The 20,085-nt window shown below is 39.7% G+C and overlaps 1 pseudogene; it reads right to left on the bottom strand.

The window, feature by feature from the left end:
• Window positions 1-19,825, bottom strand: part of LOC148138143 (uncharacterized) — a 56,777-nt pseudogene extending 36,952 nt beyond the window's left edge.
• Window positions 19,826-20,085: the final 260 nt, after the last annotated feature.

Here is a 20,085-nt window from a genome sequence, read left to right as displayed (position 1 = left end):
CTATCTTTCTCTGCTGGTTTTAATTGCCTGACTCTGTCCACATGGCATCTTGCCTCATACGTAAAATTAATTCAAAAACAAAGTGAATCTGTACATTACGAGAAAAATTCACAAAATCGTGTTCTGATTGACACCACACAGTGAAGAAGTCACTTCAATAATGGAAATGCCTTGAAATCTAAGCTTATTTTCGAGGAAGTTGATTTCAATATTTTCGTGTCTTTTTGTCCTGATTTTCTAATGAATCTGACAAATAACGTACGGGGCAAAAATAATGAATTTTCCACTTGTCACCTGGATACCTTTTGGGTCTCTGCATAAATCCACGGGTTCAGAGAAGAGCTAAAATATCCCAGGAGAGCTGCAACTTAAGTAGTGTTTGTCAGTTTGGTTTTTACGAATGTCACGGCATGTGTCAACCATAACAAAAGGAAACTGCTTGAAATAGCGAAGAGCAAGCTGATGGAGTTCTTTCGGTTCTGCATCTTGGCATCACTCTGATTTTCACTATGTCTTTGAATTCTTCTTCTGGCTCGATTGCTCAATACAATCTTTCTGATGGTTGAAGAGTTAAACGTGGTAATCAAAATGAAACAGGACCAAATGAGGGAAGCGCTGTGAAACCAAACAAAAGATGCACCAAAATCTGAGGAGAAGAAAGATGCCTTTTCCAGGCATCCCCACTGTATTTTATTAATCGATATCTCAGAATGGAATGCAAGCAAAATTGAGACGTCTTTCAAAAATGCGAGGTGAATGAGAATTGTAATAACCACGACTGTATTCTTTCAGTGCAGTACCTCATCTTAAACTTTCGGCAGCAGATCACCACACATCAATCAAAAGTAAAGGAAACAATGAACCAAACGGAACAATCAAGAGTAACTCCTGCCATGTATATAATGGATTTACAAACTGAGGTCTGCGAGAGGAATGGGGTTGGCAAGTAGTAACTGAAAATATAGTATATTAATACATTATTGAGCATGTCCAGCAGATCTGCTGTGCCATGGCCACCATGTAGACAGAGATAAACTTGGAAAGAGCGCAGTTTCCTCGGAAAGGAACCACAATAGTCAGCAGGTTCGCTGTAAAGAATTAAAACATATGGTAATATTTCATTTTTCTCCTTAAGATTGTAATGGATATAACTGTGCATGGAATGTCCCCTCTTTATGCGGTAACACAAAATACCATGTTGGGATTTGATTTGTTAAACCAATTCACTGTGAAACCTACTTATAATGAGTAGTTTTCAAACCTGTTTCAAACATGACCCTTCAAGTGGAACTGAGTTAAAAAAATGGCTCAAACTGTTCTGCTAAAATGTCGAGTGGATTGCCATATAGTGTAATTAAATTACGAGTAAACTTCAAGAAAGGCATGGCTAAATAATACAAATAACTGATAACAGTTCAAATAAAACAAAGAAGTGTAGAACGTAGAAATCTTAAACCTAAACAGATATTGCTGCAAAGACTCACGAGTCCTGAAAAATTGACGCTGCTTCTGTTTTCACAAATGCTGTCAACATTTCTCCACCAAGGTCAATTTTTGGAACTAGTATTTGCGCATTCGTAAAAATTTCTTCTATTATTCTACATTTCGAATGAGATGAAAGAACAAGCAGTTCACATCCGAAAATAATAGAGAATGATGCAACTCACCAGGCACACCAATGGCTGCCAAACTCGATAGTCAATTTCTTTCATCAACAGAATTGCAGCTTGACCCATTTTCTGTTATACCTCGAAAATCTTTCGCGACTAAAAGAGTTGTGCACGGCTGAGGCAGTAGAAGTCATCGTCCACTTATACATCCATAAATCCTCCTGTGAGAATCTCAGGTTACATTATCACGAACACTATTTACAATTGTTCAATTAATGTACTCAGATCATAGTCTGGGTTCGATGCCTTGAAAACAAGCCAGTGTTCACTAAATGTAAGAAATCCTAACCATAAATTCGGCAATGTCGGAAATATACCACGTCATAATATAATGACTGCTTCAGAGACCCTGCCAGTACGCATTCAATTCCATTCACTCCATATCACATCTCGTTATAATGAAGGTTGCAAAGTAAATTAGCCATCAAAGTATTCTGCCAATGGTAGTAAAGACTCCAAAAACTGACTTGTCCCAAACAAAATATTTTTTCCATCTACAACACTGACATCTACATAAGAATGGAGGAAATTTCCTGGTTATATCATTTGTCTTTCAAGCAGGATACGTCCAAACCAATTAGTAATCACTGCAGTAGTTTGCACTTAATTATCAAAAATGATCTTTTCAGGGTCATCAACAGTGCGATTCACTAGAATTTGCTCAATATATGCCCTGCTCACTGGTTAGCATTTGGCTTTACCAAAACTACCTATTTTTTCTTGCAACAGTCTTGTTTTAAACTTGATCAAACCAGCTGAGTTGAGGCGAGTTGTCACATTTATCCAACTGTTTTCTTACACAACGCTTGAATAGAACATTGGATAGTGGATGGTTACATTTTTCATTCACATATTAGTTTATTGGCATTAGTGAGTCTGTCAGAACAGTCAGACATGAAGCCGCTGTACTGTACAATCAATATCAGTGATTTAGACAAAGGGAACAGATGTCGTGACTCCATCATCAATGACGAGGCCACTTTTTTGAGATAACTTCGGGTACGACCAAAGCGACTGCAAATAGATGTGGACAGATTCACTGAGTGGAGAAGTATTTGCCAGATGGAATATACAGTAAATACATGTCTATGTTCAGCAGATATTTGAAAAATAACTTGGTGATCTGTTAAGAATCACAATTCTCATCAAACCTACATTGCCATTATCAATGAGGCAGGGCAATCTTCTGACTAAATATGATAATAAAAGAATATGAGGTACTGAATGCAGCTGAGCTTGCTACATCAATTGTACCGCCGAATTTTATGTCGCCATCTTATGAATACTCTTTCAGAATTGCAATTGGAATATAACATGACGAAAGGTGAGTCGTACTTATAGCGAGAATGGAAAAAAACACTTCGAATGCTTCTGTCCAAAAAAGCGAGAAATTACTTAACGTTATGGCCCTAGGAAGGTGGAGTTTATAGCACTGGGAATTTAAGACGACGGTGCAGTCAATATTTCGGATGATAAACGGTTCACTTCCGTTCATGGCCGGGACATTTTATTATGTATCTGTGGAAGCGCTGGGACTCACTCTTAGTTAGAATCCCGTGTCATTAAAGATAATAGCATTCATTTGGAGATCTTCTTCACACACATAGACATAGAAATATATAAATAATGGCACACACTCATTAAGTCTCTCACATGCACAAACGTCCACATACACAAACATTCTGCATGTACTCACACACTTGCAGTCACTCGCACATGTTTGCACACACACACACTCTCACGCAGATGCAAGTTTGGAGGGAACTACTCATCATCTGACAGAATGACACAAGCGAACAAGTACCTCTCATACACTTTGAAATACAATCTCTCATTTAAAATAAACTCATCCACAAACTCTCACATGTACCCTCACAGTCGTACTCACTCTCGCACATGCATGCTCTGTTCCTCACAAATATCGCCAAAGAAAGCACATGTATCTCTGGGGCTAGAGTTTCTTTTCAACTTTCAGATCTAGGTTATGTTATTTTTACACAGCACAACATTTGAAGTCTCAACTGGCACTTTATAAATTTCTACTTTCAGGATTTAAAAAAAATGTAATTTAGGTTTCGGTTTAACATGATGTGACTAATTCTAAATAAGGCTTCCACACCCCCAATTGAGCAATTAAACTTACAGACATATCTTGCAAAATCATTTCACACAGTTTGTTTCAAATTTGGATAGCTCGCCGGGTAACGCTGAAATAATTCATTATCTCTGGGGATTGAGTTTAACAGGTTCTGTAATTTGCATCTTCATCTATTGAAGCCTGTATATCCTTGCTAGCTGAGTTCTCCATTGCCTGTTTCTGCAAAAAAAAACAACTGACATTTCCCCAATGCAGCGACGAATCAATGAAAACGGCTTTTTATTCATTTAACGCTCTCCACTACTGAAAGAATCCCAGACCCCAAAAGAAACCTTCTTCATTATTGCATCCAGTTTCATACTGAACACTCAGTTGATGTTGCCCTTCCTCAGTCTAACATCCAAAAAGCATCAACTTATTTCAGGCGGAATGTCATCTGCAGTTGGCCGACAGGCATACAAAGAATGAAGTGTGGCTTAATCTGCAAGGTAGAGGTAATGATGGCGCAGCCCTACCATTGACTTTTGAAATCAGGAAATTGAGGAGTGGGTACGTGGCAATCCATGTCAATTTGAAAAAGCAGTTGATTTACCAGAACGATAGTGGGAAATCAGGCATTCAATGGTGAAGGAGTGGAATGGCACAAACGCAGGTTGAATTTTAAATGATCTTAGCTCTTCAAATGTTTTCAACAATTACTAAGACTGCTGAGATAGATACTGAGAAATGGATCATGCTTCTGCGAGCACTTGAATGGCCATTTAAAAATCGAACTGGAAACTCACAACCTTCACGACTGAGATGAAAGAACATTGTATCACTGTTTTTTTTTTCAAAGTTATGTTGCACAGAATACTTCCTGTAATATCCGAAGTGGAAATACCAGCTGATAAGTGAGAAAAGTAAAGTTTCTGTCACTATTCCTCGCTGAACGAGTCAGTTTCTATCCAAACGCAGAAGGAAGTGTTCAACTTGCAAAGGAAAATAACGCAGCAAAGTTAAACAATAACAACATGTCGCAATGGTGTGTATTTGTACATCGCCTTCTATTGCTCACCAACGTGACCATTGATTCATTCTGAACATGAACATACGGGTGGTCATTATTGAACAGGAACTAAATTAAATAAGTGATATAAATAATTCGACTACAAAGGCAGACCACAGATAATAACTCTGCAGCCTCGTGCACGTGTTCATTTTTATTGTGTTTAGAATTCTCCACAATATACTATGTCACAAATCAAAGATCTTCCTGACTGTTACGATTACCATCATTCAAGAACATGCCTCTATTTGGATCTGCACAAGCGGAGAGTTCAGGAGCATGCTGCTGGGTCCATTGTCCTTTTTAGATATGTTCTAATATAGCAGTTACAATGAAGACATTTGTAGGGAAGATGAAAACGTTTTACAGAACAAAAAAAGATGGAGAATAACAGAAAACTGCAGGAGGATATCAATAGATTGTTCAAATAAGAAAATTTGTGGGAAACGGAATTCAACCCAGAAAGAGTCAGTGACGCGAGAAGATTCAAATTGTTCATAATTGAGCAAGGGAAAATAACATTCAAACGAAAAATGAACTCGAGGATGTAGATTCGGAACAGATATTTGCACACTTGCGACTGGTTCGTGGACGGCTTTTATTGATCAGTTGATTAAAGTGCAGCATATACATGTACCTGCAATATTTATTGAAGGATAGGAGTGACAGGATTCAAGACCCTTGGATTCCAAGGGAAATAGTAAGTATAGTCAAAAGGAAAATAAAGAAGACGCATACTTTACGTCCGAGATCCGACAAATTGACGAAGCCCTTGAGGACGATAGAGACTTTAGGAAGGAAATGAAATGCAGAATTAAGAAGGCTGAAATGCAACATGAAGTGTCTTTAGCAAGCAGGATCATGACCAATCCCAAGGCTTTTTGTACAAATTTTGTCATGGATAAGATGGGCAGCTAGGCGTTTTTTTTCCAGGTTTGTAGTTTCACACAGTTTAAATGTGAAAGAGAGAGCTTGGAAGGTGTCGTGCGAGCAGGCATGTTGGCGATATTTACGAGGCATCTGTGTGGTTGTACGAATAGGGAGGCATTACAGGGATACATACTGATCAAGGACAGAGTTTTCTTTCGTTCATTTAGGACATGATGTTTGTCACAAGCTTGGATAGCCGTTAGATGCACTTCTCTTTTGTTATTTGTATAAAGGCAAGGGAGTACATTTTAAACGAAAGGACAATGAAAGGTACAGCAGAACAGAGCAACATTGGTCTGCCAGTACATAGATCGCTGAATGCATGAAGGCTGTTGAATAAGTTGATCATTTAGGCATGTGAAATATGTCTTTTGTTTAACGCCTGACATTGAATGCAAGAGTCGCAATGGTCTGCTGCTACCGCACAAACATTTGATCAGTTCAAAACTGAAGCATTGTGTGCAATTTTGTCAAGTGAAAATTGAAATTATGGCCTTCCACTGAAGAGAGTGCTGAGAAGATTTTTCTGAATGCTATCTGTACTTCAGTGTCTGAACGATGATGAAAGCTGAGAAGATGGTTGGAGCAGGGGAAGACGATGTCACTTCTAAGAAGGGTTGGCCACAGACGAAACAGCAGGAATAATACATCCCATACAGTAAAAGGGAAGAAACTATTTAATTATACACATTAATATCATGAAAACAAAGCATAGCCCAAATCGTCACTTCATATAAATAGCCAAAACCTGTGTGGTAATGTTTTATTTTGAAGAATAGCAGAAATAAGATATATCCAAACTAAGAAACGGTGAGCTGATTCGATTCTAGGTCGTCCATTCGGATTTGTCGTGTCCACTAACTCAATATTTCAAACATTGTTTATCAAATATCTCTTAAGACAGTTTTTTGAGCTCATGGAGATTGTCAGTCATTGAACTTATTTTAATGGGCAAGAATATTGTTAGTTTATTTCCGTTTATGTTATCATGAAAAAAGTCCATGATATCTGAGACATATACAACATATGAACTGAAGTTGGACATTTGTTGAACAAGTCTGCTCTGCCTTTCTAATCGATAATTTATTCCAAAGCGTTTCTTTTTCCCTAAAGTTCCCATATCACTCGTAACTTTAAAATATTATGATCTGTCATGAATATTTTCATTGACATTCCACAGACGACTTCAGGACAGACTTCAAGCAGTTCAGCAGATGTGACATTAAAAGCGTTTTCACATCAGCCCGAAGTGGCGAGTCCCTTAGTCTGGAACCATTGACTGAGTCAGAGACAGAAATGTAATAAACACTACATTGGACAAGCAGGCCAGAAAACTAGCCACCAGGATACATGAACATCAACTATCTACAAAATGACATGACCCACTCTCACTAATATCCGTACATATGGATGAGGAAGGACACCACTTCGGGTAGGACAACGCATTCATCCTAGGACAAGACAAACAGCGACACACACGAGAATACCGAGAAGCATGGCATGGCAACAAAACTCTGTCAACAAACGCATTGACTTGGATCCCATTTACTACACGCTGAAAACAGAACAGACTCCCCGTTTCCAAATCCGATGTCAAAACCCCAAGAAATGGAACCCGTCTTTCCCAAACCGTTTTCTTAGCGACGTGTTTACTTCCTGGATTTTCCCTGATTGATGTCGTGTAAGTGGATTTCAGTAAGGCGTTTGATAAGGTTTCCCATAGTTCCCCATACGAAGGCATGATATTGAGGGTGATTTCGCGATTTGGATCACAAATTTACAAGCTGAAAGAAGATAGAGCGTAGCTATTGATGTGGAATATTCGTCATGAAGTTCAGTTACTTATGGCGAACAGAAATGATTTATTTTGGGGTCATTGTTACTTGTCATTATTATAAATGACCTGGATTAGGACGTGGAAGGATGAGTCAGGAAATTTGCGTGTGCACGTGCGTGTGGGGCAGCGGGGCGTGGAGATAGACAGAGACAGACAGAGACAGACAGACAGAAAGAGTGAAGTCGGACAACACAAGATTATAGTCAGGCAGGATTGTTGGAAGTACTAGCTTTTGGAGCACTGCTCATTCATTGGGTAGCTGTGGATCTGGATCATGGGACACAGAATTTGTAATAAGGGACTGAGTCCTCATGAAACTGATGCAATGTGTTGAATAAAACTTGTTTGCTGTTGAGTCTATCATCTTTTAGGGTGGGTTGCAGGTTTGCTGAAGGATTGCAGGGTTGCAAGTTGCAGCCATGATGAATCCTGCTACCCATTCTAAACGCTGGGAAAATTACTAGCAATCAGGGTTTGTTCACTTTCTCTTATCAGTTACATAAAAGTACAATCTTTTACTATATATTTTGTGTCTTATGAACCTCCTTCAGAGCTATCTGATGGGTGAGTAGGCCACGGCAAGCTCATGCTTCCAAATACCCAAATAAACTGCTGGACTGTAAGCTGGCGTTGCGTAATTTTTGAATTAGCTCTGTGTAATACTAAAGTATGTGATCACAAGGCCTGCTGTGTGGGGCTGAGCGATGGGACATTTTACAGTTCACACCCTAAAGTTATTTAACTCTCTATTGTGTCCTTCAAACCGTAACATCCGAGAACTCCTGTCCCTCCTGACCATCCTATTACATTGTTTCTTCACTCCCACAGCCCCACGGAACCTTCCCCTGCAGTCGCCCGAGGTGGGCAGGTGTCCATTTAGCTGTTCCCTCCTCAACATTTAGGAGTGCAAACATGCCTTCCACGTGAAGCAGTACGTTACCTGTACTTCATATATTCTTGTTAACTGTTGTCACTGTTCATATTATGTTTTCCTCTACATTGGGGAGACCATGGGAAGACCAGGTGACCATTACACCTGTGTTCTGTCCGCAAGAGTGACTCTAAGCTTTCAGTTCCCTGCCACTTCAAGACGCCATCCTGTTCCCTGGACGATACCTCATTGTCAAGCTTGTTGCAATGCTGCAGCGAAGGTCAGCTGGAAGAACGATAAAGGTTAACCGCGCTATCTGAAAGTAGAGCGTTCCTGTGAAACCTTGCGTCTGCCAAAATGGCACAGAGTGAAGAAGCAGTTATCATGAATTTACATGAAAAAAAAATTGAGCTTTCCAAGATCTCAAAAAACTATCGAAACATACTAAATGACACACAAAAACCAGAAATAACACTAAGATATTTTAAAAATAGGAATGATATGCTAATAATACAGACCATATAAAGTCGAATAATGTACGTTTAGTTTGGCTTCACTCACCAGAATTGTGAAGACTAGAGAGCACACTAGAAAGCTGACAAGTAGTGGTGGTGATGATGGTATGTTAGGCTGAGTTATTGGAGATCGGATTGTGGGAGGAAGAGCATCCTGGTTGGAGGAGAGAGAGGAAGAGTGACATCTATGAACAGTTCCAGGGAAGAGAATCGGCGGCCCTCGTCTCACAGTTCGAGCTTTTTCATAAAAGTGAAAACCCTCTTTCTTTTAGCAAAAAAAGCGATTATTTCAGGTCTTTTGTAAAAGTGAATAGGCGTGACGTGAACAGTTGAAAAGATACGGGGAATACATGTACCTCATTCTTTGCGTGGCCACACTGCAGTTTCAGGATTCAATGTCGAGTCCAATAGCTTTAGTGCTTGAACTCAGCTATGTCACTGCTCTCAGCCCTGCATATCCACCCTTGTGATGATTCATTCTACGAATACACACAGCACATTAACAGCAACCCATTATCTGCACTAACAGTCTCTATTAACAGCTATTCACTCAAGGAGCCTGTTCACTGTCCATTCTGTTCAACTGTCCTCTCTCTCCTTTGGCTCTATCCCTACAATTTCAAAATAAAATAACCCCCGTTCCCACATAGTGCATACTTCTTAAAAACATGCATGTTCCGAGTTACCAGCAGTTCTGAAGAAGAGTCACCAGAACGGAAATATTAACACTGATTTTCTTCATGGATACTGCCTTTTTCGGAAATTTCTGTTCTGGTTAAAAGAAGTTATAATTTGGTGAAGAAAGCGAACAGTCTCCGAGCAAATACAAAGCAGTACAGGTTTACATGAAAATATTTATCTTGGATAATCAAAATGAAGCAATCTTTCTAAGTACCGAGAGATGTGAAATGCAGCACTGTCTGAATGTTCTCCATGATTCACAATCGGTTATGCTGTAGTTAAAGCAGACAGCTAACGTAAGCGAAGGGTATATCTTAATTTGTCAAGGTGGGAATTATTTGCAAATTTGGGAAGTCGTGATTTAGTTATGCGTGACATTGTTGAGACTGGATCTGGAGTTCATTGTGTAGTTCTGCTCATCTGATTTGGGGAGTGTGCAAAACTATTAGATGTCGGCCACGTACATTTTTCGAAACAAGAATTTTGAATGAGAGGATTATATTATGGGTACACTATTTACAGGATCCATTTATACCCACCAAAATTAAAAAAAATATAGATGTTTCATGAATCAAACAAGTCGCATTCTGAGGGAAAATATGGATTTAATGTTACAGTCAGATCAATCATAACATGTTTGGATGTTGGAAGAGGATTGAAAGGCTGGAAGACCCATTCCTTCTCCTAATTCACGTACTGGACTGTTTCTTCTCCATTGTCAAGATTCAGTCATTCCTCTTCTGTTTGTAGGGCCGGTCTTCCGGTTTTACCAAACACTTCAATCTTATGCACATTTACTAAATTCCATAGGATAGATATTCTACTTTGTCGAGTAGTTTTACATTCCTCATTCGTTAGAATTTCAGCATTTGTTAATTGTAGAATAAGAGGTATAATGTAACAATTAATTAGCATTCAAATTCTTACCTTGCTCCGAAGTGAGAAACAAATATTGACAGGCGAGAAAGTTAGAATAACGAATAAGCACCTCTTTCAGTGCTTCACTAAATCCGCTCACTTATCCAACCTCTAACTCTCCCTCTGGCCAAATGACACTTATTGTCAAAACCAAAATAAGACCCCTGGGTTGAGAGTGTCTCTTGCCTAGCTACATTTACTATCATACAGAAACCATGGTTTAGTCGAGCCACATAGTTAAATACTTCCAAATACTGTTCAGTTTAAAATGTTTGTCTTTACATCCAGAAGTTTCAGCATATTTCTTTTTTTCTGTCTTCACAGCAATTGAATGAGAGGAGTGGAAAGTTAACGTGAAGACGAGAGCTGCGCGAAGATCAGAGGTGATAAGTGTCATATTTATTACTACGGCATGTCTGACATTACTTATTTCGTTAATAATTATCAGCATTGTTTACTCGGAAACGTATCTTTATTATTATTGCTAAAATGAATATCATAATTTATATCTCATTAGAAGAAGAAAAGCTAAAAAAAATAGCCTGTGCATGGATAACAGTAACATCAGTAATTCTGCTGACAAGTCGGCGAAGGCTTATTTTGAAGAAAGGGGATATTTGTGAATAACTAAGGAAGACCATTGAACCAGCAGATGAAAGCTAATGAACTCTGATTTGATGCAATTGTGAAAGCAATAAACAATAGCGTTAAAATGATTTTAAAATTAAGTTACCACAACTATCTGATGAGTAGCAGAAATTAGGAACTATCTGTTCCTGCGCCGGAATATTGTGATATGAGAACACTGTTGATTAAGCAACTGAGTGAGTAAACAAAGTGAGAGCTGAGCACTGGCAAGCCAGATGCATTCTGTTATTCATACGCAGCGACGGCACGTGTGTGATTAACCATATAGATATAAAACTATGAATGATGACACCGATGTCGAGAACAGCGAATACAAAACTCTAAGCAAGTGTCCGTGAGAGGAAACTCTAACTGTGTGAACTCACTAATCAAACGGACAGCAATGAAATCTTTGACGCACAGTGATGTATCTAGAGTCGACATCTTGATTTGATGGAATACTTTTATGGATGTTTACTGGTGATTCCAAGTTAGATTGTTACCAAGTTATGATTGCATCTGTCCAATGGAACCTCAGAGATAAATATATTCCAAAAGATGGGAGTTAGTTATGACATGTGTTCACATGCTTATTCAAATTTTAAGCAAGATAAACGAATCTTAATAACTTTTCAACATCAATTTATGTGTGTATATAGCAAATAAATTGAAATTAAATACCCTTAGGATGTAAGACCTTATAGCTGGGTCCGAACGTAATCTCTCCAGCAAGAAAATATTTCATTCTATTGAGGGAAATGCATCTATCAATTAAAATAGTTAGGAAAGTTGATTTACTGTCTTTGACATTACTGACGTCCGTGGAATGTGTCTGCAACGATTGAATTGAAACGAAGTGAAGACTTTTTTCTTTTTTTTTTCGGTTACTGACAGTTTCAAATGTTGATGCAATATCCTCCCTTTCACAAATATCCAGTTTGTGATGTCATTCAGATAATCAAAACTCCTAAATTACCTGTGCAGTGCTATTGTGTGGCTTACACTAATTGCATCCTCCATGTATTCCATGTGTTCAACTGTGATAAACTTCAAATCAATCAAGAAGTCAGATAGTTCGCTGGTGGAACGAATGCGTTGGAGTTCCATCACTGTTGAAGTACAAGGGGTTTTGAACACTCGTAAATTGATATTTGCATCGACAGGGTTCAGATCTTGATTCAAATGTTTGACATTACAGATTTGTATTCAGTGTTGGGCACTGCATCATGCTTATTATAAATAAGTCCCCATAAGCAGGTGGAATTAGTAAGTACTTTCCTTCACTGACACAGTTCCTGGACTTTGTTTATCATCGCTGTAAGGTATTCATTTTTTTTTTGTCAGGGGAACAATAGAGGTGTGGATAATAACTGTCTCTTTCACTTAACAGTTTACAAGACAAAGAGGAAATTATTGTTGATTTAAGGTTGCAAAACGAGCAGTCAAAATCCTTCAGTAAGTGACGAGTCTCTCTACAACGATGTGTAATAACCATGAATCATATGCACTGAGATTCGATACACTTGATTTGTTTAGTATCAGTAGTAATAATAACACATTTCTCCTCACTGCTATTTGCTTCATTCTCCACTTCCAGTTCCATATGACATGGGGTCACTTCGATAGCAGCTCAGAAATTGCGCGACTGATATTCATTCCCCTTTCAGATATGCCTGCCTGCACATGTCTGAAACTTACAGTAAAGCAGAGCGTCCTTATATCTACTTCCGACTCGTACAAACACGAACCATTGCAGAATCGTGTCCACTGCCCAATTTCTCTGAATAACATCCCAATGCAGCATTCTAAAGATTCAACTTTGAATCGATTATAATAATCTGTCAGCACAACAGTCCCACATTCCTGTTAGATCTGCTGCCTGGAGCGTAGGAGATGCAGGAGTGACTTGATATAGGTTTATTAAGCCATGGGAGGAATACATAAGGTGATTAGGCAAGGTATTCTAACAAGCGAATGGGAACTCAAAACTATGGTGCATATGTATAAGGCGAGAGGGAAAAGATTTAATAGGGAAATGAGGGATAGCATCTTTCTCTGGTTTGTGTATGGATTAATCATTCAGAGTTATTGGGAGATGGGCCTACAGTTAGAAAATTTGAAAATAATTTGGATTTGATCATTGAAAGGAAAGGCTTGCACGGATCTGAACAAAACTCAACCAAAGTGGATAGTTCAGATTGGAAATTTGATCGTCATTGACAATTGGACCGATGTCTCATCAAGTCATTGAGTTAATAGCACGGAAACAGCCCCTTTGACACAATCAGTCAATGTCAACTATACTCTCAAACTGCGCTAGTGCCATCTGCTCCTTATATTATATCTGTAAACTTTCCTTATTCATGTACCTGTCCACGTGTCCTAACAATGTTGCAACTGTAACTATGGCTTGGAGGTGCACGTTAATGCTTAGCATGAAGAATCTCATTGGTGCACATCCATAGAGCCAGGCCACACACCAGGGGACTCCACATCTTTGTCCACCACGTACACACATACTGATTTCTGAGTAGTACCGCCTCTGACCTTGCCTTGCAGTTCATTGAGATTTTACCTTATGCGTTTCCCTTTTCGATGGTACCAAACATATTTGTTTAAAATGTCGTTAACCGTTTGGGATGATCATCCCTTTCTTAACTGAAAATCGCATGCTCTACAAAGCATTCCAGAACTTTCTTGCCTTCCGTTTCCTTGACAATATTGCCCATTTCTCTGGATCTATCATTGTTTCATAGACGGTGACTTCTAATATCTACCAATTGTAATGACAGGTCATGGAGCTGAGAACTTTATTTCATGGACATATCCTCACCTATATACTGAGAGACAAGAGGTGTCTTATTGATCCCCCCAGTTAAGACTTGTGTTGTTTGGGCCATCTGTCGGTGAGGAAATTCAGCCCGTCTGTTTACCTGACTGAGGTGAAAATTGAAACAAATCAAGTTTTCAAGTTCATTTTGGTTCCAAGTTGTGGTTGTAATCAACATTCTCAGGTATTCCGGTTTGAATTCAGGATAATTTATGAGCAGAACCTTCAGTTCAGCGGTAGCTGTCTGGAGGTTCCCAAAACCATGTCTGAGACAGTACATAACAAGACCATGCCGGGCTTTTATCTGTAGTGGTAGCAATCTGCCACTGCAACAGTAGGTTAAATTTCAAAATGACCCAGTAAGGGTCATAATTTATCAATAAAACTGTTTTCAAATTGGGAATAAAATACACGAAGAGGTTGTTTAGTTTGGGCTGGAGTGCGTTTCTTCAAGAAGGCATAAGCATCTGAAAGGCAAATTCGCCAGATGGATCCAGATTAAACAGGTCTGTCGAATATTGTAAGGGGAACTGCAGTGCCTTCTATCTCTGGGGACTGTTTGATTTTGGAATGGGCAAAACTAAAGGGAAAATTCTGAATCCAGGTAAGCAATTCTGTGTAAACAAAGCAAAGAACTGTTATCCAAGGTACGGGCAATGATCTGCTTTCGGTCCACTGCTGTGTGTTATTTTTATGAATAACCTAATAAAGAGAGTAGAAGGATGGATTAGTAAATTTGCGGATGGCACGAAAATTGATGGAGTTGTGGACAGTTTGATACGATATTGCAGAGTACTGAGGGACATAGGTAAGCCGATTTCCTGGTCTGAAAGTTGTCAAATGCAGTTTCACATGGAAAAGTGTGAGGTGATTCACTTTAGAAGGAAAACAGGAATAAAGGGTACTGGGCTAATGGTAAAATTCTTGGCACTGTAGATGAGCAGAGAGATCTTGGTGTCCATGTAATTAAATCCCTCATAGTTGCCAAGTTGTTTGGGTTATTAATAGGGCAGACGGTCTATCAGCTGTTATTGGTGAAGGGATTGAATTTCGGAGCCACGAGGCCATTCTGCAGCTATACAGAGCTACCGTGCGGATTCAGTTGGAGTATAGCATGCAGTTCTGGTGACCACATTATATGAAGAATGCAGAAGATTTGCAAAGGGTTCAGAAAAGTGTTACTGGAATGTTGACTGGTACGGAGCTTACCTCTTATGAGGAAAGGCTCAGGGATTTGTTTTTATTACGGAGAAGAATGCTCAGAGGTGAATTAATTGTGACATATAAAATAATTAGATGATTACATCCAGTGGACATTGAAAGCCTTTTTTTCCACCCAGACTGATGGCTAGCACGAGGAGACACAGCTTTAAGTTGAGTGGTGATAGAAACAGGACAGATGTCAGAGGAGTTTGCTTACTCAGGGAGTAGTAGAGGCGTGGAATGCCCTGCCTGCAACAGTAGTAGACTCGTCAGATTTAAGGGCATTTAAATGGTCATTGGATAAACATATGGATTAAAATGGAATAGCGTAGGATAAATGGGCTTCAGATTGGTTCCATAAGTCGGCACAACATCGAGGGCCGAAAGGCCTGAATTGCGCTGTAATATTAGATGTTCTGCGTTCTTTAAAGGTTGGAATGTTGAAAGAAAAAAATACTGCATTCATTCAGCCAACAGTCTGCATACCCAAAGCAGAGTTAACACTCGAGTCCAGTGACTGTGCTTCAGAACTTAGTTGGAGAATTGGAGAATGATCAATGAAGCAAAACGTTTACACTGCCTTCGCTCCACAAATGCACCAGACCTGCTGAGTTTCAAAAATAAATTTCAGCTTGTGTAAAGTTTTTCTCCTCCTTACAATACGAACGGATGAAGATAGATAGTTTTGAATGTAAGAAGTATGACTGAATTGGAATGATAAGCCATTATGTCATCACAGTGTGAGGAATGGTCAATCATCAAGAGAGTGGTCTGTGTCTACACCATTGAGGTAAAAACAATGACTGCAGATGCTGGAAACCATATTCTGGATGAGTGGTGCTGGAAGAGCACGACAGTTCAGGCAGCATCCAAGGAGCAGCGAAATCGACGTTTCGTGCAAAAGCCCTTCATCAGGAATAAAGGCAGTGAGCCTGAAGCGTGGAGAGATAAGCTAGAGGAGGGTGGGGGTGGGGAGAAAGTAGCATAAAGTACAATGGGTGAGTGGGGGAGGGGAAGAAGGTGATAGGTCAGGGAGGAGAGGGTGTAGTGGATAGGTGGAAAATGAGATAGGCAGGTAGGACAAGTCCGGACAAGTCATGGGGACAGTGCTGCGCTGGAAGTTTGGAACTAGGGTGAGGTGGGGGAAGGGGAAATGAGGAAACTGTTGAAGTCCACATTGATGCCCTGGGGTTGAAGAGTCCCGAGGCGGAAGATGAGGCGTTCTTCCTCCAGTTGACTGGTGGTGAGGGAGCGGTGGTGAAGTAGGCCCAAGACCTCCATGTCCTCGGCAGAGTGGGATGGGGAGTTGAAATGTTGGGCAATGGGGTGGTGTGGTTGATTGGTGCGGGTGTCCCGGAGGTGTTCCCTAAAGCGCTCTGCTCGGAGGCGCCCAGCCTCCCCAATGTCTACACCATCACCTAACATTAGGAGTTGCTCAATTCTGAGACGATTTATGCCATGGCGAAGCCCCATCCTCAGGGGGATGAATATTGGCAATTTGGCGACAATTTGAGGCTATCTTAGTCCAGATGAGAAATTAAAAAATAGAACATGGTGGACGCAGTCTTTAAGGGCTGAATGGTGCCTCGGTGGTAAAAACTGCCTCCTCGCCGCACCACCAAGCAGGTTTCGATTCCAACTTGGGGCGACTGTCAGTGTGGAGGTTGCACATTCTCTTCCTTGTCTGTGCGGGAATCCTTCGGGTGCTCTGGTTTTAACCCACATTCCGAAGACGTCCAAGTTAGGTGAATTGGCCACGCTGAATTGTCCTCAGTTTTCACGGATATTGTAACTTAGGTGCATTCCTCTGGGGAGATGTGAATTAAGCGGGTACAATAATGGGTCTGGGTTGGATGCACTTTCAAGGATTGGTGTCGACTTTCTGGGCCATTTTTCGTGAGTCTACCTGTAACATCCTTAAATAGGTAACACAACTCTGCCCAAGCAGTGTCTATAGTAAGGTGTTCCAAATGTGAATACATACTCCAGCAAGTCCAATATGAGCTTTTACTCTGCTGTTAATAGATAGCAGAATAGTCTTTTTACTTCAAATTATCTAGATCTTGTTGATTGTTTATCTTGCCTCAAACATGTTATGTTATTTGTAACCTGTATATAATTCGCTGTCTATGTTTGTGTTTCACTCTCTGATGTGCATGCCTTGAATGCAATGTTGTATCTGTAATGTTCGTAAGCAGAGCTTTTACTCTACATATGTACACGTGACAATAACTCAAATCAAATCAAACACATAATTCTCGGAGAGAGCAAATCCATCCTCAGCTCAGTCTTAAATTGTCACCCTCTACTCCCCAGAGTCTGTCCTGTGGTCTTTTACTTTCTCATAAAGAGGACAATACTGTTAACATTTACTCTGTCAAGTACCTTATGAATACTTTCTCTTTCATTCAGGTTACTGTACATTTTTGTAAACTCTAATGTGGAACGTTTCAAGATTTGTTTTGCTGAAAAGATAATAGTTCCTTAACAGGGAGCATCCTCTGGACATTCTCTGAACTGCCCTAATGAATGATGTTGCTATTCTTCAATTGAAAGCACCAATGCGTCCTCTAGGGACTTTGTTTTTCAAGCACACATGCAATAAAGTTTTGGCAGTTGTCGCCAGGAGTGAGGACAACGCGGGATTCATGTTCATTAAAATCTTTAATCAGCACGCCTATTTCAATTGCTCACATTCCCTGCACTGCCAATCATCGACAACACACCTCTTCCCATTTACCATATGATCTCTGTTCAGCACCATACTATGCTTTGCTCAGTTATTACTACATATATTATTTGTAGTATTGCAAAGTTCTGTCTGGACCACGACACTCTTGCCTTTAGGTACGTATTTTGCTTCCAGCTGTGTCGTATTTTTTCTCGACAGATGTTAATTGCGTGACACTGTACACTTTGGGAGAAAGATTCACAAGGTCGCATCCTGATTCACAATGCACGATGAAGAACCAGGTTCTTTAATGCAAATATGTTCTCTCGTTAGCTTTAGGTAGACAAAGCTGTTCAATGCTCCCATTTATTTTTTATCCACGGTTTCTACACAATCTGACAAAAAGCGTACAAGGAGAAACTAATGTATTTTTCATTTGTTTCCTGAATACCGTCTGGGTTGCTGCATAAATCCACGGATTTAAGCAGGAGCTCAAATACCTCAAGAGAGCTGCAACTTCAGTGGCGATGTAGCCTGGGTCTGTGATATCGCCTCGGTAATAAGTGGTGTTTGTCAGTTTTGTCGTTACCATTGTCACAGCATGTGTCAACCACAACAATATAAAGCTGCTTGAAATAGCAAAGAGCAGGATGACAGATTTCTTTCGGTTCTGCATCTCAGCATCGCTCTGATTCTCAGTGCTGTGACTGTGGATTCGTCTTCTGGCTCGACTGCTCAATAAAATCTTTCTAATAGTTCACGAGTTAAACGTGGTTATCAAAATGAAGGGGAACCAAATGAGGGACGCGTTGTGAAACCAGACAAATGCTTCACCAAAATCTGAGGAGAAGAAAGATGCCTTTGCCCGGCATCCCCACTGTACTTTGTTAATTGTCATCTCAGGATCAAATGAAAGCAAAATTGGGACGTCTCTCAAAAGTACAAGGAGAGTGAGAATTGTAACAACCACGACTGACGTTCTTTCAGTGCAGTACTTTGTCTTAAACTTTCGGCAGCAGATCACCACAAATCGGTCGAAAGTAAAGGAAACAGTGAACCAAACAGAGCAGTCAAGTGTAACTCCTGTCATGTAGATAATGAATTTACAAACCGAGGTCTGCGAGAGGAATGAAGTTGGAAAGTGGTAACTGAAAATATAGTATATTAACACATTATTGAGCATGACCAGTAGATCTGCCGTTGCCATGGCCACCATGTAGACAGAGATACACTTGGAAAGAGCGCAGTTTCCTCGGAAGAGAACCACAATTGTCAGCAGATTCGCTGTAAAATGTTAAAACAATTATTAATGTTCCTTTACCTGTTGAAAATTGTAATGGAAATAACTGTACAGCAAATATTCCCGCTATCAGATGAATACAAAATACTGTAAAGGAAGATGATTATACTCAAAGCAATTACCCATGAAACACACCTCCCACGAATCTGTTATAAAACTGACTCTGCAAAAAGGAACTGCTTGATAAGCAATGCACTCCAATTATTCTACTAAAACTTCTAAAGTAGTGCAACCCACTCTGATTCAATTACAAGTCAACTGCAAAGCAAGGGATGGTCAAATTAAGCAAACAGCAATAACAGCTCAAATAAAACATAAATAATTGAATATAGTGGAAATCTGAAAAGAAAACAGAAATTGTTGCAAAGAGTCAATAAATCAATAGCATTACGTCCATTCTTCTCTTCACGTTTGCTGCCAGCATTTCTCCAGTATTGTCTATTTTTGCATCTGGTATTTGTGACTTTGCATAAATGTATTATCTTATTCTGCACGTAGAGCATCGAAGAAGAGAGACAATTTATATATGATAAGAATACAAAATAAACTAACTCACCAGGCACACGGATCGCTGCCAAAATTGGATAGTAAAATTCTTTCATCAACACAATTGCTGGTCTTCCCATTTTCTGTTATACTACAAAATCCTGTCGCAGGCTAAAGGACTGATGCACTGCTGAGGCAGTAGAAGTCATCGTCCATAAATACGGGCAAGAGGTCTCCTCTGACAAACTCAAGTTACATCATCACGAACACTATTTACAACTGTTCAATGAATATACTCAGATCAATTTAATTTTGGTTCGATGCCTCGAAAACAAGCCAGTGTTCATTAAATATAACAAATACTGACAGGCCATCCTGGAAGATCATAAACAATGCACAT

Source organism: Chiloscyllium plagiosum, unplaced genomic scaffold, assembly GCF_037043375.1.
Source record: "Chiloscyllium plagiosum isolate Xiang-an unplaced genomic scaffold, Cpla_swu_hap1 HiC_scaffold_41, whole genome shotgun sequence".
NCBI lineage: Eukaryota > Metazoa > Chordata > Chondrichthyes > Orectolobiformes > Hemiscylliidae > Chiloscyllium > Chiloscyllium plagiosum.
This window is presented reverse-complemented; position numbering and strand designations above follow the sequence as displayed.